Source organism: Ovis canadensis, chromosome 19 (genome assembly GCF_042477335.2).
Source record: "Ovis canadensis isolate MfBH-ARS-UI-01 breed Bighorn chromosome 19, ARS-UI_OviCan_v2, whole genome shotgun sequence".
Lineage (NCBI taxonomy): Eukaryota > Metazoa > Chordata > Mammalia > Artiodactyla > Bovidae > Ovis > Ovis canadensis.
This window is the reverse complement of record NC_091263.1, coordinates 24,957,166-24,979,369: the sequence shown is the minus strand read 5'-3', so window position 1 is coordinate 24,979,369 and position 22,204 is coordinate 24,957,166. Positions and strand designations below refer to the sequence as shown.

The window sequence follows — 22,204 nt, the reverse complement described above, 5'->3', positions numbered from 1 at the left end:
CCAAGACCGAAGAGGTGAATGGGATCAAGCCATCCCAGGGTGATGGGCATCCCAGGAAGAAAGCTACAAACTGAAGCAGCCACTGGTTCCAGAGACATAATAGAGGGCGGCATCGCCCAAATCTCCAAAGCCTTTGAGACTTCTTTTTAATATGAGCTGAGCTGGCCCTGGCTTTTAATCCGAATTTAGTCTCTCCTGACCCCACGCTGGTGAAGTTCCCATGGTTCCACCCTCAGCTGCCTAGATGGGAGGGAGGCCATATTTCACACCATGGATATATTCCACTTTTACCTACTGCTAACAGATAGAGCAGGAAGAGCCTGAGAGAACAGTGTACTTCCCCAACCATATTTCTTCTTGGTACTTAATACCTTGTAAAGACTTCAGCTCCACCAGGTGCCCTGACTGTGATGAGTCTTAGGGTTTCTCAGGACTTATTAGCAAACTTTCCCAAGGACTTAGCAGAAAGGACTCAAGAAAGACTCTGTTCAGCTCATCTGCTCCTGTCAGCCTTCATTTAATAGTAGCAATAACTAGGTTTATATTTGCCATTCAGTTTTTCAAAGCTGTCAAAATAGATACTGCCTAGGGATAAATACTATGGTAGAAATCGGCCTACTGTTCATCGAGTCATTTCCCTTTTTGGCTCACAGTTACACTACATTTCTGGGGCTTCCCAGGTTGCACAGTGGTAAAGAACCCATTTGCAATGCAGGAGATGCAGGAGACTTGGCTTCGAAGCCTGAGTTGGGAAGATCCCTGGAGAAGGGAATGGCAACCCGCTCCAGTATTCTTGCCTGGAGAATCCCATGGACGGAGGAGCCCAATGGGCTACAGTCCATGGGGTCTCTCAGAGTCGGACACGACCGGGCAACTGAGCACACACGCATGCTACGTTTCACGACCTTCCTCGCATGAGGAGCAGTTATTCGACTGAATTCTGGCTCATGGAATGTGGACAAAAATGACGTATGTACTAGTCCAGGCACACCAAACGTGCCATGGAACCCACCACACTCCCTCTCTTTGCCCTTGAATCTGTCAGCCAGAGGCAGAGAGTTCAGTGTAAGTGTGAAAGTCTCTGAGTCCCATGGAAAAGCAGAGTCACTCGATGAAAGTGGTCTGGGTCCTCAGGTGACCAAGTGGAACCAGCTACTCCTTTGCCAGTGGGAGTGAGATAGAAGCTTTACTGTGTTAAACTACTGAGACTTCGGTGTTGTTTGTTACAGTAGGTTAGCCTAACCTGACAGACACAAAAAGGTGATCAAACCATTCAGTTTCTCAAAATTAAGTCACAAATTGACTAGGAATACATATTTGGGGGAAGGTATGTGATTACAGAGCAAGGCAGGGAATGGTTCCAGAAGAGTTAGTACCATGTAAAATGGGATTATGATTACTGGGAGGGGAAAGAGCTGCCATTTAAGAATATTTACAGGAAACTTTGAGGATACTGAATGTTCAACTTCTTGGCCTAGATAGTGAGACCATAGGTGCTTATTTTATTATTCTTCCTGAAACTGTATTTTTGTTTTCTATTTCTCTATAGGTATTTCACAAATAAACCACAAATTACTAAATTAGAAAGAGTAGACATGTGAAAAATCTATTGGAGCATTTGGGGAAAATAAGGTGACTAGAAAACCCTCTCCCCCTCCAAAAAAAAAAGGTCATCCTTAAATCTCAGGGTAGGGGGGAGGGGTGGGAAAGAAAGTTAAACAAGAAAGGAAACAATCATGATATTAATTCTTGGCTTAAGTTGTAAATAGTATTTAGTTATAAGGAAGACACAACTATTGATTTAAAATTGCAAAACTAGAATGCTGCAGGGAGAAGTAGGAACAAATAATGAAAAAAATACTACAAAACAATGATAAAAAACAGCAGTTTCCCACCATTTGAAGATACTCTTAAGTGCATATATTTTTTTACACTAAAATAGGTTTATCAAATACGTGCTTTCTGTAACCAGTTATGGCTGATGCTATGGTGGTTTCCCACTCTCATTTACATCTTTGTGTGAACACCTCCCTTGGAAACTGGGCAGAACTCATGACTTGCTTCTACCAACAGACTATGACAAAGGTTCCAAGACGTCATTCCCATGATTATATCACACTACATGGGGCCGTCTAGCCTGTAGAATCGCCCTGGGCTTTCCTTGATGCTTTGATGAAGTGGTCAGAACATCAGAGGGTCAAGAACTTCAGGTTGACCCTAAAAGCTGAGAGCAGCCTTTAGGAGCCTGAAGACAGCCTACAGATGACCAAGCAACTTCTATTAAGCAAGAAGCCTCAGTCATAATTTCACAAGAAAATTAATTCTGCCAAAAACCCAAGTGAGCTTAGAAGCAATTTTTTTCCCCCAGTTGAGTCTTCAGGTGAGAATACAGCCCAGCCATGAAACTGTACTGCATGAGCTGATTGCAGTTTCATGAGACCCTAAGCAGAAGACAGTTTAACTTCGCTCAGACTCCTGCCCCCAAAGAAACTGCAGGATAATAAATGTGTGTTGTTTTAAGTTGCTAAATTTGTGCACTCTGTTATATAACACAGAAAGCAATACAACTGCTTTTAAAACTGGATGAATGAATGAATTCAGCAAAGTTGTAGGGATACAAAATCAACACAAAAGATCAGCTCCATTTCTATACACTAACAACCGAATGAACAACTAAAAAGGAAAGGGAAAAAACCACCACCATTTATGATAAGAAAAAAGGAACAAAATACTAGGAATAAGCCTAACCGAGAAGGCAAAAGATCTGCTCACTGAAAACTACAAAATACTGCTAAAAGAAATGAAGGGACACGTAAATAAATGGAAAGCTACCTCATGTTCATGGATTGGAAAACTTTATATTGTTACAACATCAAAACACCCAGAGAAACCTACAGCTTCAATGTACTCTCTGCTGCTGCTGCTGCTGCTGCTGCTAAGTTACTTCAGTCATGTCCAACTCTGTGCAACCCAATAGACGGCAACCCACCAGGCTCCCCCGTCCCTGGGATTCTCCAGGCAAGAACACTGGAGTGGGTTGCCATTTCCTTCTCCAATGCATGAAAGTGAAAAGTGAAAGTGAAGTCGCTCAGTCCTGTCCGACTCTTTGTGACCCCATGGACTGCAGCCTACTAGGCTCCTCCGTCCATGGGATTTTCCAGGCAAGAGCATTGGAGTGGGGTGCACTGCCTTCTCCGAATGTACTCTCTACAAATCCCAATTACAGATTCTGCAAAAATGGAAAACCCTATCCTAATATTAAAACTTCTATGGAATCTCATGGGACTCCAAATAGCAAAAACAATCTTGAAAAAGAAGAAAAAGGAGGCATCACGCTTTCTGATTCCAAGACTTACTAGAAAGCTACAGTAGCCAAAACAATGTGTTACGGACATACAGAGAGACACAGAGGCCAATGGAATTTAACAGCACAAAAATAAACCTGGCATATATGGTCAAATGATTTTCAACAAGGGTGTCAAGATCAGTTAATGGGGAATGGACAGTCTTTCAACAACCGGTGCTGGTAAAACTGGAAATCCAAATGCAGAAGAATAAAGCTGCACTCTTACTGTATGTTGTACACAGAAATTACCTGTTAGCAGGTCAAAGAAATAAATACAAGCGCTAAAACTGTCTATACACAAAAAGGCTTCTGACGTCTGATATAGCAGATTTTTTGAAGAGGACACCAAAATCACAGGCAACAACAGGAAAAGTTAGAGGAAGTGGACTTCAAAACTAAAAAGTTATGTGTATTAAAGTACACTATCAACAGAGTAAAAAAAATCAACCCGTGGAATGGGAGAAAATATTTGCAAATCATATATCTGATAAGGGATTAGCATGTGGAATATATAGAGAACCCCTGAAACTCAACAACTACAACAACAACCCATTCAAAGACGGACAAAGGACTTGAACAGCTGCTTCTCCAAAGATATACAAATGATCAAAAAACACATGAAAAGATGCTCAACATCACTAATCATTATGGAAATGCAAGTCAAAACCACCACTAGAATGACTACTGTTTTTAGAAAGAAACAAAGAGGGAGAATCTTTGAACCTTCGTACACTATAAAATGGTGCAGTTGCTACAGAAAATGGTATGGCAAGTCTTCAAAAAAATAATCACAAAATTATTATATGATCCAGCAATTCCATTTATGGGTATACATCCAAGAGAAAAGCAAGCAGGGCTTCAAACAGATATATACCTGTGTTCAAAAGCATTATTCACAGGAGCCAAAAGGCGGAAGCAACCCAAAGGTCTATCAACAGGTGAATGAACAAAATATGTTATATATCTATATATGATAAAATATTATTCAGCTTTGAAATCAAGTGAAATTCTCATACATGCTACAACATGAATGAACCGTGAAGACATTATGCTAAAGGAGATCAACTAGCTATTTTATAAGACAAATACTCCATGAGTCTACTTACATGAGGTGTCTAGAGTAGTCAAATTCATAGGGACAGAAGGCAGAATGTGGTTACCAGGGGCTGGGGAGCAATGAGGATTACTGTTGAATGGGTGAAGAGTTTCCCTCTGGGAAGGGGAGAAAGTTCTGGAGATGGATGGTGGTAATGGCTGCACAACAACGTGAAAGCTGTTGTGCAGCCATTACTTTAAAATGCTGAAAATGGTAAATTTTATGTTACATATATTTTACCACAATTAAAAAACCACTTTGGATAGAGAGCAAAGGATGAGTGTAGTAAGACAGCAGGGTAGAATCTTCTCATTTCCTTGACTATCCACCTGGACATGGGGAAAAACACATCTAAATCGGATTTCTTGGGACGTCCCTGGTGGTCCACTGGTCAAAAGTCCACCTGCCAATGCAAGGGACACAGGCTGGATCCCTGGTTCGGAAATCACATGGCCCCCCACATGCTGGGGGGCAATTCAGCCTGTGGGCCACAGCTTCTGAGGCCTGCGCTCTAGAGCCCACGCTTGTGCCGAGAAGGCCACACCCCAACTAGGGAAGCCGGTGTGCGGCCACGAAGACCCAGTGCAGCCAGAGGTGAATCAATAGTTTGTTTTTAAATGGATTGTTTTTCTATTTTTAGTGCCATAATCTTTGGATCATTTAGCAACAACATGTATGCTTACTAATTATGTTGTGATTATGCAAGAAACAACACAATAAATACAATTTTGTTACCATGAGGGATTAAACCATTTAAGAGGGAAATAAACACTTCAACCTCCCAATTCCCTGCACACAGCAGAGTCTAACTGCTCCTAGCTGCTAAAATGTTTCTATTGAGAAAAGTGGGAGATGTAGAAAGAATAACAAAGTGATCAGAACAACTTAAAAGTTAAATTTGTTTCCTAAAGCTGTAATTTTATATCCAAACCAGTTAAAAATTTCCTGTTCCTAGTGAAGGAAAAGTAAGATAGAGAAGGTTCAAACTGAAAACAATGGGAAAAGATGACTGTGATTTTTAAAGGAGGATTTTAATAATCTACTTCTGAGAAAATAAAAACACTGTGATAAGCTCTTGAACTTCAAGGTTTTCCCAACCTCTTTTCTGCTCTCCCTCTGCTCTGCTCTCATCTCACTCTTTTTTTTGGAGAAGGGGAAGGCAGGGAAAGGATATAACAAGATAATAAGAACAAGAAGAGAGAAGAGAGAAAAACAGTGATTATTTTTTCTACTCACACTGAATACTAAATACATCCTCATCAAATGCTAACAATCCAAATTGCTGAGGGAAAGGAAAAACTCAGTTTTCTGGAGTGCCAGCCTACTCTAAAGCAACAGAAAGGAAACCGCCTGCAGGTTTTGCATCTCTAAATGCAGCCTGTGTGCCAAATTCTGCAAACCACCTCCACTCTAACCAAGGATTTGGATAAATATGGTGACATGAGCCTTGATCAAACAAGTGGCACGCTAAGCTCTTTAACAGCTTTCTGGCCTAAGAAGCTCTGAGATCAGTTAAAGAACGTCAAACCCAAGCACTTTACTCACTAAGTACAGAAACACCAAGGTTTCATGAGAAAGCATCTGGTACAGAAAGGCAGCTATGCTGGGACACAGCATCTGGTAATAAACCAAAAATTTAGAGTGAGAAGTTTCTGATATTATACATGGGGCTGCACAGTTCTATAGGAAGAAGAGAATGAGAATTTGGGAAGAAGCTTATTTTCCTGTATAAACTCAATGATCCTTTTTAAGGTCTCTGAACTGGACTACTATTTCAACGCGGGGCATGGCCTCCCTACTGGGGTAAGAGTAATGTTTTTCCCCTGGTGTAGAGCATTAGACGGATCCTTGCCAAACACTCAGAACCAGACATGACATCAAGACTGTGCTCTTCCTTGTGCATTCTTCTACAAAGCTGCCCTCGTTAGCTTTCCTTAATCAAGCTCATCCCGCACAGAGGGAAAACAAGAAACCCTGGATCTTAGACATGCACGCTAAGCACATTTTCACCCCCAAACTGAGCCTTAATCTTCCGAAGGCAAATGTCCTTCATAAGCTCCCTCTTCTGTTGCCATCTTCCTAAACCGCAGGCCTTCCTGACTTGCAGTGGGGCCAGGACAGATTGTGGTTATGTGGTAGGTTCTGTCAGGAGAGTTTTGACAAGGCCTCAAAATAGACCCTGGGCACCGGCCAAGGAAACTGCCACTCACAAGTTCCAACTTTGTCCTCATGCATTAGCTCCCCAGCACTTCCTACCCGCCCCTGCCCCTGCCCAGTCTCTTCTTTCAAAAGAATAAAGGTTCTTGAACTCTTGCTAGTCTTGAGAGAGCTATATAACACTGAAATTAAAAATCAAAATCTTCCTTATTCTGCTCAGGAACACTTTGCAGAATAAAGACTAAATCTGCACCTACCTTCTGCCTCGAGAAATTAATCCATCAATAGCATTCTGGTTTGTAAAATGATTTTGGATGTCAAACCCCACAGAGGTTTATTATAAATAGATTAGGATGTGGAAGGTAAAGAAAGCGAAAAAATAGGTCACTTATTTCCCATGTGACTAATATATGGCGGCAGACTTCTGCAGGGCAAGAAGTGAAACTGTGTATGTTTTTAATTGATATTGGTCATAAAATCCTGAAACAGTCAAGCTACTACAAAAGGCCCTCATTTAACTAGTATTACCAAATACGAATGAAGCAGCCTGTCTATGACAGCAGTCTTCAAAGCACAGTCCTTCTGCCTTTACCGGTATGAACAAAGTCACCCAGCTGTCACTCGAAGGTGTTTAAAAGTACCTTATAAAATACACTTGTAGTATATTTTCAAATTGCAAGGAGTAAAAAGGATACAAAGTAATTAACAGCTCTTTTCTCCTACAAGGTTAAGAAGAAAGGTAATCTCTAGTATAAAATAAATCCCAATATAAGCTTGAAATAAATTTTTAAAATTTCACAATTTAAGTCCCAACCTTGCACTCACACTTCCAGAAGTAAATTCCATATACACACACACTGTAGCAAAGGCTTATATATGAGCTGTTCATTACAGCAGTGTTAGCAGAAAGTTAAAAACAACCTTGTTGTTGCAGTTTAGTCACTAAGTCGTGTCCGACTCTTTTATGACCCCATGGACTCTAGCCCACCAGGCTCCTCTGTCCATGGGATTTCCCAGGCAAGAATACTGGAGTGGGTTGCCATTTCCTCCTCCAGCGGATCTTCCTGACCCAGGGATGGAAATCTGCATCTCCCGCATTGACAGGCGGATTCTTTACCGCTGAGCCACCAGGGAAGCCAAATGTCTTGAACAGGGAATGTTAAACTGTGGGAAATGAGCAAGTTTTGTTTCATATACATTAGACAGGTCAGCTAGTCTTTTTTGAAAAACAGACGGACATATGTGCTAATATAGAATGATGTCTAAGACACATCAAAGGTCAGAGTGAAAGGGACAGGGCATTTTTTTTTTTTCTAAACACAGGAGATTATATATGGAAGAGAAATTTTGGAGAGACACACAGGAAACCATTAACCGGAAACCAGTGCTTGGATTACGGAGTCGGGTGGCAAAGGGAGTCAAGCCTAGAAGTTTATCGTGGAAAGGAAACTTCCTTTTCACTATGGGACATTTTCTCTTAAAATGTTTTATCAATTTTAAAAAGTTCTACGAACAACTACTGAAGCCAGAAGGGGAGCACTCTCCTTCAGTGGATGCCAGTTTCCCACCTCTTCTTAATCATCTGTACTCTTTCTTATCTACCGCTCTTCCCATCTCTGCTGCTGCTGCTGCTAAGTCGCTTCAGTCGTGTCCGACTCTGTGCGACCCCGTAGACAGCAGCCCACCAGGCTCCCTCGTCCCTGGGATTCTCCAGGCAAGAACACTGGAGTGGGTTGCCATCTCCTTCTCCAATGCAGGAAAGTGAAAAGTGAAAGGGAAGTCACTCAGTCGTGTCCGACTCTTAGTGACCCCATGGACTGCAGCCCACCAGGCTCCTCCGTCCATGGGATTTTCCAGGCAAGAGTACTGGAGTGGGGAGCCATTGCCATCTCCTTCCCATCTCTAGACCAAAATAAAAGCACACATATGGAGCAAATCTCAGAGTTTCTGCAAGAAACAGAATCCCTTCTCCATCCCCCAATCAAAACAGAGGTAAAACAGAACAAATGAAGGCGCATCGGCATACAACAAACCCAGTTGTTAGCCCAGTGTTGGATTCCTTTTAAGTCTGCCTTAATTTATCGAAGGCCAGAAAGTTTTTAAAGTGAAAGCACAATGTGCAACACAAATCATTTCTAATGGTGTCCTATCATCTTAAAAAAAAAAAGTGGAGGAAAGGGCAACGTTATTTTACTCACAGGGTAAATTTTGCTCAACGCTTCTTTCTGAAGTTTTACAAGTTGAGTTTTGAATGATGGTCATAACCTTTTTACTGTTTTTCTAACTGAATAAGGTGGTACGTATTTCCGGTTAAAAGACCATCTCTCCATTCAGATTCTCCAGAGAGAAAGCAAAGGCAAAGGTCTATGCAACCGCCTATTTGTAGGTACGATGGAAAGTGAACCTGTGGTGAGGACAGAATGTGTTTCCTCTAAAATGATCCTCATCTTCAATTCTTACATGATAGTATACAAAAAAGAAATTAAAAAAAAAATGATCCTCATCAACATTCCCAACATGGTGCAGGGAGATTCCCGCCCCCCCCATATATTTTCGATTGTGTTCCTCTTCACACTAGGAGCAGGGTAAACAATTCACAAAGAGCTTTGCAAGAAACTGCTCCCTCTCGTTTCTAGTAAAGATCTGTTGTTGTTTTGAGAGAAAAAGAATCTACTTTGCCAAACATATTCTCCAAATCAGTTTTTCCCTTCATTGTGGAGATGCTTAAATCCTGACCTAAGAAGGATTCTCTTACAAATCTACCCATCAGGACTGTCAGTTCGGGTGGTTTCCACAAGGGATTTTCCAAAAGGGAATCTCTGTTCAACTGGAAACTGAAACTCACCATTAGCTGGACAAAAATCAAAAGCAATATTAGGGAACACTCTGAATATAAGAATGGATATCCAAGGAAATAAAATGCCAAAATTTAGTTCAAGAATTAAAAGAATTTACTAAGCAAGATCAACAGGGCAAATTTACCATTACTTAATAACTGATAATTAACTATACAGTTCTTTATAAATCAACATAAAATAAGCTGATTTCCAAAAATAGAAGAAATCAAGGCTAAGAGTATCAAGAACTCTGTGATTCAAAGTCATTTTGCTTAGCAACACTTTAAAAGCCAAAAATGATCAAGTTACATTCCAGTAATAAAAAATTATTTCTAATTTAAAATGAATTCATTCCCATAATGAATCACTACTTTAATATACGCTTTCTTCTACGACAGAACTGAAGCAGGAGCTCTGTATAGCCTTCCCAGGTGTGTCGGTGGTAAAGAATCCGCCCACCAGTGCAGCAGAGGCAGGTGAGAGAGAGCCCTGGGTCAGAAGATGCCCTGGGGGGAGGAAACGGCAACCCACTCCAGTATTCTTGTCTGGAGAATTCCACGGATTGGACTCTGGAGTCTGGTGGACTAAAGTCCGCTGGGTCACAAAGAGCTGGACACAACTGAGCACGTATAAAGTCTCATTCCACCTTTTTAAGGGCAGATTTTCCCAAATGGGTAAGGTCTTTCCCTCAAACGACTGCTTGTTTTCTGTACTGCAGATTCTTTGAGTGAACTTTTTCCTACCTTAATGATGGTAGCTGTCCTTTTCACTGGCATTTATTTTGTTTCTAGACATTCATCTTCCTGGAGTGCGTAAAATCACAACAATCCACTTAGGAACTAACTGTTCTAAATCCTAAAGCTTCTGCAAAAGTCCACTATTTGTTTCTCTACCATACTTCATGACAATAATTATGAAGCAACAAACCTAACAAAAGCCTCAATGCAACACTTCCTAGGAGTGAAGGTATCTAATTAAACAGGCAGTAACAAACCTCAAACTTTCCTCTATTCCAAGTTTAAGAACCCTATCAATGATTCATTCACACAGCGAGTGACCTAACTTCCTCAATGAATCACACTTTCTGAAATTCTTATTCTACATGAGTATAATAGTCATCATCTCTACATGTGTTGAACACAGCATGAAGTTGGTTAAACTAAGTTAATTCTGTAAGACCTTCAAACCACAGCAACCTCAAGTCCCTGCCAAGTAACTTATCTGCAACACTTTGCCTTTTCCAACAATTGCACCTCTCCAAACAGATGCATCCCCAAAATAAACATTTAATCTTGAAACACTTATTTTAAACACTAATTAAGACCTGATTCATCCACACCCTGCCCTCCATCTCTCTGGTTCCACTACCGCATCCCCATTCTCCTCCCATTGTGATGCCGTGAAAAAGTAATGGACACTGTTATCCTCACACTTATCCTTCAATCAATGAACCTACACTACACTTTTTCTTTTTAGGGCATAAGTGCTGAGTCATTAAATGGAAACTCTAAGAAAAAAGAGCTACAAGCAGTTTAAGTTTAGGATCCCATTATTTCCCTGGCCAGGTCTCCACAGCCTAATATTTGTATATCCCACGGTGGAAAAACCAAAGCAAACACTTGAACTTTTTTTCCCCTCCCCGTCGAAGAAAGAACAAGAGATGGGTTTCCTTAGGTCCTTTGGCTTCCAGCAACATACCCACGGGCACGAGAAGCAGGCCCGGCTGGAGCTATATAACTTAACAATCTGGGTGTGAATAACGCCTGGCCGTAGTCAAGCATTAACCCTGACACTCCTAACAAGCGCTTGTTCTGCTCCTGCTTCATTCAGTTCGGGTCAAGAAGGAAGAGGGAAAAAAAAAAAAAAAAAATCTCATACAAGCTCTACGCCCTCCACCAGCCTGACACCTTTCCCCGGGTGGCCGGCCGGGGACAGACCGAGGGAGTGGAGAGGGAGAAGGAACCCTAGCACCCAAAGAGCAGAGACAGCGGCCCGAGTTCATTTCTCCCACAATGGAAGTATCGCCGTCCCCGCTCGCGGATCGAGGCTGCGCGTTCGAGACCCGGCGTGATGCCCGAGGACGCCGCAGGCAGGGGGCGACCTCGACCCCGGGGCCCGCTGGAGGGGGCCTGGCCCCCAGCAGAGGTCGGCGGCAGCGCGGACTTCGCCGAGCTGCAGAGGCCGGGAAGCGGGGGCCCCGCTCCCCGCCAAGGCTGGCGGGAGGAGCGGCCCTTACCTGTGTTCGGGCGCGGGCTGTGGCTGCGGGCGCCGCCGGGAAGGGCCGGAGCGCGGCTCGCCGACCGGGAGCCTGCCGGAGCTAAGGGCGAGGGGCGCGGAAGGTAGACTCGGTCCCAGGTCCCCGGCCAGGCGGGCCGGGCAGGACGCGGCGGCTCCCGGCGCCTACGGCCGGTCAGTCAGTCACGCCGGTGTCCCCTCGGCGCCGCGGCTGAGACAGCGGGAACCGGCCCCCGGGAGGAGCCGCAGCCCGAGCGGCGGGCGGCGGAGGCGGAGGAGGGGCGGGGCCACAGGGTCGGCGACCCGCTCACCCGGAAGTACTTGTGGTCGCGGCGGCGCGCGCTGCGCGACGGGCTTAACCCCCCGCGGCCGGCTGCGTGCCGCCGCAGAAGAGACTGGGGACCCCGAGTAGGGTGGTGGCTGGGGCGGCCTCCTGAGGTGGTTCCTCCAGGTCCGCGCGGTCCACCCCGCCCCTCCGCCCCCAGGACGGGGGTCGGGAAGGTGAACTGATGCGCGTGCCCGTTGGCGGCTACCCCTGCCTCGGTCACCTCTAAACTGTCCGGCCTAGAGGGCTTGGGTGAGTGGGCCGGGGCGGCAGTTCTAACCGTTGGAACGTAGGTGGGTGGGTGCGGCCGAAGCGCTGGAAGCTTTATTTCCAAAATGAATGATTTTGAAATGATTTCCGGTGAAGAATGCTGGGGGCGGGGCTGGGGGGAAAAGAGAGTCCGTTCAATATCTGATGGATTCGGAGCTGTCATTCAGTCCGAGAGTCTCAGTCGAGATCCACCGGCTTCAGGGCCCTGGAGAAAGACCAGAGGTCCTGCTCTTTGGGAAGCTCATCTTCTAGTGGGGTGGACGGATTTAAGCAAATAAGGTAATGACAGATTGCGGTGAGACTCCGCAGGTGATACACAAAGTGATGAGAGATCCTGTAGGCGAGACCTCTGGCAGGAGAAGACCTCCAGAGGGAAGTGGCAGTTGGGCAGCCTCCTGAGAAGAAGGCACAAAACACTTCGATACAACTTTACATGCGGGACAGTAGTAGGTTCCAGGACCCGCTGAATAAGCCCATGATTCCATGTTAAGAGCCTGGCTCGAATACCTTCTAAGGGCTGTTTGTGTGCTGCCCACCCCTGCGATTTCAGAAGGCTTGCTCACCTTTCAGAGTTCATGAGGGCTGGAGTGCGGCACTGCGAGGGAGGCGTGGATTACGGAACTGTGGTCTTTAGGCAGAGAGACACCAACAGGTGGCTTCATGGCAGGAGGATTCTCATACCATCAGCCTTGGAAAGACAAAGTCTCTAACCTCGCGCTCTTTCTCTTTCCATGTCGCTGTTTTTCTCAGACCTGTGTACAAATATTGAAACTTGTTTTTACCTGGGATCAAGAGGGGCTTAATGTCCCCAAAAGATCACACTATGTTACGATCTGAATAAAAGGATTAATGACGTGTTTTGCTAACTCAGTTAAACTAAAATGCAGACTTGCAAGAGGGTACCTGAATAATACCAATAATCCAATAATGTTTATTAAGTATTAGTTTATATGACTGCATAATTAATGGAAAGACTGTTTGGAATGATATTAGGATTGGAAGGGACTTCCGTGGTGGTGCAGTGCTTAAGACTCCGTGCTCCCAATGCACGGGATCTGGGGTTCAGATCCATGGTTGGGGAACTATTAATAGATCCCACATGCCACAACTAAAACATCAGGCATATAACAATAACAAGGAAAAAGATCCTTCCAGCCACAGCTAAGACCTGGTGCAGCCAAATAAATACTACAAATACGTGTGTGGGTGTGTGTGCTCACACAGTATTGGCACAACATTCTACTAAACTCTTAAATATATTATCCCTTTCAGTACTAGGACCAACCTTGAGATATGGGAATTACTATACCCATTTTAGTAGCAAAGTCATTGAGATTCAGGGAAATAACGATTTGCCTAAGGTAACAAAACTAGTAGATGAGAGAATGTGAAATTTGAACCTGAATTTGAAACTCTTGTCTTTCTGGCCCCAATACCCCTTTTACTTTATGCCGTGTTGCTGTAATTTTAATATTTAAGAGGGAAATATAAACGAAGCATCCAGCAAAGCAAATGTCTATGTTGCTCTTGTAATTTTATTATGAAAGTATACTTTAAGGTAAAGTGCTATAAGGCAATTTTGGAAATTTTCTGTTCTTATTTCTCCCACAGTAGGATATTTGCTATCTGTTACCCAAAAGAAATATTTCACTTGTTTCACATGTGTCTTTTGAAGGCTCCCAAGAATGTTCTGATGCTAACATTTTGTTATTGTAAGGGGATCCTTACTAAATGCATCACTCTGAACTGTTTCACAAGCAGTCTTTCCCTGCACATTCTTTCCACCAAAATATGTGTTCCCAGATCTTTATGGAATATTCTGACATGTGAATGCCCCCAGGTCTATGTGAGCTAGCTGCTTTAGGGACATAGTAATAGATGAAGGAAAAAGTTTTTTTGAGCAATGAGGTGGTAGGATTTGTACATTTTTGTTCATTTCATATCAAATCCTTCACATTTTTCTTTGATGATGTGAAGATATAAAAGTTTTCCTTTCTCAAGAGCAGATACTCATTTTTGCGGTTTTCACAAAATTGACTTTCGCAAACAATGCTATGTTTCACTCTACGCAGCTCTCTGGAAAACATTAGTTCAAACATTAAAAATAGGATGCTACTTTTCAGAGCCCAATCTTTTTATTAGTAAAGTGTATGTATGTAAGCACACATTGGAAGCATTTTTAAAATTTTAAAAACTCTTTACAAACCTGTGGAAACCTAGCAAAGCAACTGTCTTTGTTTACATTTATTTGCTTTAAGTTCTGTTTCCAAAAATGCTTTCTTATCTAGATTTACTACTTTTCCTTCCTTTCCTTTTTTTGGTGAGGAGGGGAATTATAGACTCACAAGAAGTTACAAAAATAATACAGAAAAGACCTCTTTACTCTTTATCCAGTTTCCCCCATTGGCAGCATCTTATATATCTATAAAACATTATTAAAACTAAGAAATTGACATTTCACTGTCTTTTGATTAGTAGTTTCTTTCTGTGTTTCATCATATTAAAAACTTACCATTTTGCAACAATTCATTTTTGGTATATTTGGCTCTTTTCTCTTTCCTAAATTAGCAAATGATAATAAGCTTGCCACAGTGCTTGTCTAGAATTACAAGTTTACTAAAAAATTTTGTGAGTCAACACACTTAAAATGTGATTTATATGTAAGATTTTTGCTTTTTCTGCTTATATTGTACCATATCTTCCTGCCCTAATAAACCTATAAATTTATACAACTTGCAAATGTGTGTTTTAATATATACCCTCTGACCACTGAAATATTTGCAAAGAGATTTCTAGTAAGGAATGCGAAAGTTCTCACTTGACAGAAAAGGGAGAAAAAGTTTGTAAACATCTAATTATTCACATGAGAATGCTATGATCTGTTGGTTTGGAAGCCATATCTCATGGCTAATTCTGACTCCATTTGGATTCTCCTAGAGAGAGCAGCTCATCCTTTCCTCTACCAGACAGCAAACAAAGGAAAGAGAAATGTAATTTCCTTTCTTAAGTCTCAGTGATGTAGGAAAGGATGATGAGAAGGAAGAGTTTGGAGTTTCGTGTTGTTCGGTTACTAGGTCATGTTCAACTCTTTACGACCCCATGGACTGCAGCACGCTAGGCTTCCTTGTGTCTCCTGGAGTTTGCTCAGATTTATGTACACTGAAGCAGTGAAGCTATCTAACAATCTCATCCTCTTTTGCCCCCTTCTCCTTTTGCCTTCAATCTTTCCCAGCATCAGGGAGTTTGTTGTAGGTATCAGTTTTGTATAAATGCCTCATCGCGATGATTAAGTGATGGTTCTTCTGTGTTGTATGCTCTGTAAATGAGTAATCAAACATGCTTCATATTATGGCTCATTTAGCAAACTTACTTGCCTACTGTGTAGCAGGCACCCAGTTTCGCACTGGTAACATAGGAACACAACAGGGTCTATTTTTAAAATGAGTATTAAGCTCTTCCTATGTGCCATCTATTTCCCAGATGCTAGGGATTCAAGGAAGAGTAAAAAGAAAGCTGTGTGAGAAGAAAGTCTTCTCTCATGAAACTTACTGTCTGGTAAAGGAGATAATCACACAAAATTCACTCTATAATCTTCAGGTGTTACTAAGGGTAGGTATGTGGTGCCTGAGGGTGAGGAGGAGGTAGAAGACCCCAGACTGAGAAGCTGCAGCTGGTCTCTTGCTGATGCTCCGAGATACGGCACCAACAGGAGCCCTGAGCCCTGACTGGGTGCATTCTCACGGGTTTCTTAGTCTGACACACGTGCAGAGAAGGCCCTCAGTCTGGCGGAAGGACAAAGGAGGCAGAAGTCACCAGCTGGAATCCATCTCAGCTGCGAAATTCATGCCCACACCAGGACCAAGTGAGATGATGACTGGGCAGAACTCCCCCCTCCCCGAAAACTGCCCCTGTGTTAACAGTCTAAGCCGACCCCGTTGGGGGCAACTCGCTCCAAGCTCACCTGTGTGCTCCCTCTATACTATTTTGTTTTTTCCACACATACTTTGTTTCTTCCACACGTACTGTGTTTCTAATAAGTGCTTTTATCTTTTTCACAGTCTTGGTCTATTTTCTTTCATCAAAGGAAACAAGAGCTGAGGTCCTTCTTCCAGCTTTTCACCACCAGAATCAAGGGCATTAAAGAGTGGAATTCAGTCTAACCTGAGGTATCAGAAATGACTTCTAATAAGAGATGCTCTAAGCCAAGATTTCAAACCTCCTCAGAGAGAACTCAGAGCGGAAGTTGGGGAAGAGCAAGGAAGACCACAAAGACCTCACAGTGGGACAAGCAGAGTCCCAGGGACTAAAAAGAAATGAGGGAGATGATGCGAGATGAGTCCAGAGAACCAAAGGGCCACATGCAGGGACCTACAGTCTTCCTAAGAATTCTTACCTTCATTTTGAAAGTAACACAAACAAATTGGAGAGTTTTTAGTAGGAATGACATGATCAGACTTTGTGTTTTTAATGATCACCTTGACTTCAGTGTAAAGAATTCAATCCTTAAATAAATATGTCCTCGGTGCACACTACAGGCCAAGTACTGGTCTGGTCCTGAGTCCACAGCAGTGGACAAATGCGGACTCCCTGTTTTTGAGGATCTCATAGACAACACATAAATAGTACATAAGGTGGTGAGAAGTGCTCTCAAGATTATTGGAACCCAGGGACTTCCCTGGCAGTCCAGTGGCTAAGACTCCATGCTTCCAGGGCAGGGGGCCCAGGTTCGATCCCTGGTCAGGGAACTCGGTCCCACGTGCAGCAACTATGACTTTGCATGCTGCAACTAAGATCTGGTGCAGCCAAATATTAAAAAAGAATATTGGAACCCAGGAAGAATAAGAGGGTTAGGGTCTAGTTGTTTTATTAGTTTGAGCCATATGAAATTATTGCTCTCTTTGCATCTTTTTTCTCTTTTAACCTCAGGATGATATTTAGTTTATGTGGCACAGCTGAGTAGAATAACATTAGAATTACATCATTCAACCTAACACTTAAAAGGGTCAGAGAAGTCCTAATGAGGTGACCCAGAGGCAAGCCATGCACACTCACAGCAGGGAGAGCCTCAAGCAAAGGGACAGCAAATGCAGAGAATGTACTTAAGAGTGTTTGAGGAACAAAGAGGAGGCCAATGTGGCTGAAGAGTAATGGACAAGAGGGAAGACTGGTAGCAGGGGCCAGAATGTGCTGGGTCTTGTAGACCATGGTATGAAATTTGCTTTTCTTCTTTGAATGAGATGAGCTGTTGAGGAATTTTGACCAGAGGAGCTGCAAGACCTGTCATTTTAAAAAGGACTGTTCTGTTCATGGTAGATTTTAGGAAGCCAATATACAGATGGATCACTGTAAAATCTTTCAACTTTGCTGTGTTTTAAATTCTTCTTAATAAAATGAGAAGACTTTCCTCTGCTGGATTGTAAACAGACTTTGGTTGGGGGGGGGGGGGGGGTGGGCAAGGAGGATGAGATCAGGAAGACCCATACTGCAATAATTCACATAGGAGTGGAGACAGAAAGAAATGGTTAGATTCCAAATAAATTTTGAAGATAGAGCCAATAAACTTTGCTTATAGAATGGATCCAGATGTGAGAAAAAAAGATAATGCTTAAGGTTTTAGACCTGAGCCACTGGAAGGAAGGGGTGGCTATCTCCTGAAATCTGGAAGGCAGTCTATTCAAACAGATTTGGAGGAGAGGACTTTTTGGACAAGATGAGTTTGCAATGCCTATTGGACATCTAAGTGGAGATATCAAATAAGCAACTGAATATACAATCAGTAATTCACAGTAAACATCAAGATAAAGATATAAAGATCAATACCTTGAGAATTAAATGGAAATACTCAGTTGAGCCTAAAGCAGGTGACTCATGCTGTTGTTCTAGGCTAGTTTTATTTGTAGGTAGTTATCAGTTACTTTGTATTACCATTCAGAATATTTATATACATTACTATGTTCTGTTCACTTATATGCATTACTATCTGCTATTCACAGATTTGTTTTTTAATCTTGGTCTTATTGAAACAGATTATACATTTCTTGAGAAAAGATCTATTTTCTCTTGCACACGTCACAATGCCATATCACAGACATTTTATAATGCTCATATAGTAAATTACTGGAATGTAGAGTTTGCTGTTATCATAAAGCATCCATTTTCTTACAAATATTTAATTTGGGCACTTGTAGCTCTCCTATGAAAATAAGGGTAGAATTGTGATTTTCAGTCTATTGCACCTCCAAGCCCATATCAGGTCAGATAAGTAAAAGAGAGCCTTATGCGACCTACTTAAACTCAAAAGCTTTTGCACAGCAAAGGAAACAAAATTTGAAAAAATACCCCAGATTGGAAGAAAATATTTGCAAATGATGTAACTGACAAAAAAAAAAAAAAAAAAAACAACCCTACAAACAGCTCATTATACTTAACAGCATCAAAATGAACAACCCAATCCAAAAATAGGCAGAAGACCTAAATGGACATTTCTCCAAAGAAGACATATAGATGGCCAAGGGGCACATGAAGAGATGTTAAACATTGCCAATTATTAGACGCTAATTATTACTGAAAAATGCAAATCAAAACTACAATGATGTATCATCTCACACCAGTCAGAATGGCTATCATCAAAAAATCCACAAACAAGAAATACTGGAGAGGGTGTGGGAAGAAGGTAACTTATCTTACACTGTTGGTGGGAATGTAAATTGGTACAGCAACTATGGAGAACAGTATGGAGGTTCCTTAAAACACTAAAGGGAGGGTTATCATATGACCCTGCAATCCTACTCGTGGGCACATATCCAGAGAAAAACATGGCCAAAAAGGATACATGCACCTCAATGTTCTTTGCAGCACTGTTTACAATAGCCAAGACATGAAAGCAACCTAAATGTCCATTGACAGAAGAGTGGATAAAGAAGACGCTGTACATAAACACAATGGAATATTATACAGCCATTAAAAAGAGTGAAATAATGTCACCTGGAGCAATATGGATGAACCCAAGATTGTCATTCTGAGTCAAGTAAGTCAGATAAGCAGAAACATTGTACAAGATACCTTATATGCAGAATCTAAAAAGATATGACACAAATCAACTTGTTTAAAAAGCAGAAACAAGCTCACAGACCTAGACAAGGAACTTACGGTTGACGGAGAAGGATGGGGGGAAGGGATAGTTAGGAAGTTTGGGATCAACATGTACACACTGCTATATTTAAAATGGATAACCAATGAGGACCCACTTTGCTCAATGTTATGTGGAAGCTGCAGCCTGCCAGGATCTTCTGTCCATGGGATTATCTTGACAAGAATACTGGAGTAGGTTGCCATTTCCTCCTCCAGGGGAATCTTCCTGACCCAGGGACCGAAATTGTGTCTCCTGAAGCTTTTGTATTGGCAGCTGGATTCTTTACCCACCTAGGGGAGAAGGGATACATGAATATGTATGGCTGAGTCTCTTTGCTGTTAACCTGAAACTATCACAGCATTGTTAACTGGCTGTAATCCAATACAAAATAAAAAGGTTAATTTAAAAAAGAGCCTTCTTAGAAAAAAGAAAGGCTCAGCTCTCCTCCATGTTAGCTTTAAAACTCAGACTTCATGTGATAGCAAGACAGTTCCCAACAAGTTCAAGTATACATGTACCCAGTCCAAGTCCAGCAAGAAAGAGATCCTTCCCTGTAGTCTTGGATTCATTAATGGAACCAATATGGCTACCTGCCCATCCCTTAACAAATTACAGAGCTTGGAAAATTCTGTGCTGTGATTGGCCAAATATGAGTCATACACTTTACCTCTGGTTCACCCAAAGAGCATGGACTATAGAAGAGAAGTGCTTCTCCAGAAGAAAAAACTGGATCACTGTCACTGAAATAAGGAAATGGATGAAAAAAAGTCAAAGTGTTAGTCACTTAGTTATGTCTGACTCCTTGTGACCTTATGGACTTTAGCCTTCCAGGCTCCTCTGTCCATGGAATTCTCCAGGCAAGAATACTGGAGTGGGTTGCCATTCCCTTCTCCGGGGGATATTCCTGACCCAGGGATTGAACCCAGGTCTCCTGCCTTGCAGGCAGATTCTTTACTATAAGGAAGTGGACTTTGTTGTTGCTAAGTCCTGTTCGACTCTTTGCAACCCCAAGAACTACAGCACAGGCTTCCCTGTCCTTCACTGCCTCCTGGAGTTTGCTCAGATTCCGTCCATTGAGTTGGTGTTGCTATCTAACCATCTCATTCTCTGCCGGCCTCTTCTCCTTTTGCCTTCAGTCTTTCCCAGCATCAGGGCCTTTTTCAGGATGGATCAGTTCAGTTCAGTCGCTCAGTCGTGTCCAACTCTTTGCGACCCCATGAATTGCAGCATGCCAGGCCTCCCTGTCCATCACCAACTCCCGGAGTTCACTCAGACTCACGCCCATCCAGTCAGTGATGCCATCCAGCCATCTCATCCTATATCGTCCCCTTCTTCTCCTGCCCCCAATCCCTCCCAGCATCAAAGTCTTTTCCAATGAGTCAACTCTTCGCATGAGGTGGCCAAAGTACTGGAGTTTCAGCTTTAGCATCATTCCTTCCAAAGAAATCTCAGGTTGATCTCCTTCAGAATGGACTGGTTGGATCTCCTTGCAGTCCAAGGGACTCTCAAGAGTCTTCTCCAACACCACAGTTCAAAAGCATCAATTCTTCAGTGCTCAGCCTTCTTTACAGTCCAACTCTCACATCCATACGTGACCACTGGAAAAACCATAGCCTTGACTAGACGGATCTTAGTTGGCAAAGTAATGTCTCTGCTTTTCAATATACTATCTAGGTTGCTCATAACTTTTCTTCCAAGGAGTAAGCATCTTTTAATTTCATGGCTGCAATCACCATCTGCAGTGATTTTGGAGCCCCCAATAATAAAGTCTGACACTGTTTCCACTGTTTCCCCATCTATTTCCCATGAAGTGATGGGACAGGATGCCATGATCTTCGTTTTCTGAATGTTGAGCTTTAAGCCAACTTTTTCACTCTCCTCTTTCATTTTCATCAAGAGGCTTTTTAGTCCTCTTCACTTTCTGCCATAAGGGTGGTGTCATCTGCATATCTGAGGTTATTGAGATTTCTCCTGGCAATCTTGATTCCAGCTTGTGTTTCTTCCAGTCCAGCGTTTCTCATGATGTACTCTGCATAGAAGTTAAATAAGCAGGGTGACAATATACAGCCTTGACGTACTCCTTTTCCTATTTGGAACCAGTCTGTTGTTCCATGTCCAGTTCTAACTGTTGCTTCCTGACCTACAGGTTTCTCAAGAGGCAGGCCAGGTGGTCTGGTATTCCCATCTCTTTCAGAATTTTCCACAGTTTATTGTGATCCACATAATCAAAGGCTTTGGCATAGTCAATAAAGCAGAAATAGATGTTTTTCTGGAACTCTTTTAGCGAGGATCAAAAAACAATGCATGCTACACCTAGAACTGAAAAGGCCTAAGCATTGTTACTTTCTTCAGCACTTGAAAGAAGTTAGTGATGCCACGCATGCACTTTGAATCTCTTCTGATTCTGTCTACAATACTGCATGTCCCCCTGAATCATTCAGCTGTCACGTACTCACTCGTCACTGCTGAATGAACTTCAACCAAAAGTAACTGCACGAACCTCAAAGTTAACAAGCTGGAAGGGTCAGTATCTGAGCACGTCACTTTCCAGGATACTCCCACCGAGGCACTGCAGGTAGTTTCTTGTCCCGCAGTACTTTCCTATTGTCAGCCTGCCTGAAACGTTGTCATTTCCCCTCAGTACCCTGGAGGCAGGGTGGCTGCTAGCTAAGGTGCCTGGGAAACCACTGCAGAGGCAAGTGACAATGAATCAGCTTATTCATCTTCTAGAAGGATATCTACATAATGTAGAATCTTGAGAGCAAAATGTATCTACAGATATGTCTTTTTAGCTTCACCATTTCCA

The 22,204-nt window shown here is 42.6% G+C and overlaps 1 protein-coding gene and 1 long non-coding RNA gene across 35 annotated transcripts in view; one reads left to right on the top strand and one right to left on the bottom strand.

The window, feature by feature from the left end:
* The window catches only part of LRRFIP2 (LRR binding FLII interacting protein 2), a 111,005-nt gene extending 98,148 nt beyond the window's left edge, over positions 1–12,857 (bottom strand). For 30 of the 34 annotated variants that reach the window (XM_069561242.1, XM_069561249.1, XM_069561257.1 and 27 more), the window contains exon 1: positions 11,673–12,083. The gene's annotated coding sequence lies outside the window, so the exon portion shown is untranslated. Of the gene's footprint in view, positions 1–11,672 lie in introns of all 34 variants that reach the window. The other 4 variants (XM_069561277.1, XM_069561286.1, XM_069561293.1 and 1 more) reach the window with 2 other exon arrangements.
* On the top strand, positions 11,991–17,675 carry LOC138424429 (uncharacterized). Its single transcript, XR_011250793.1, has 2 exons — positions 11,991–12,248; positions 16,325–17,675. It is a non-coding gene; the product is annotated as an uncharacterized lncRNA (long non-coding RNA).
* Positions 17,676–22,204: the final 4,529 nt, after the last annotated feature.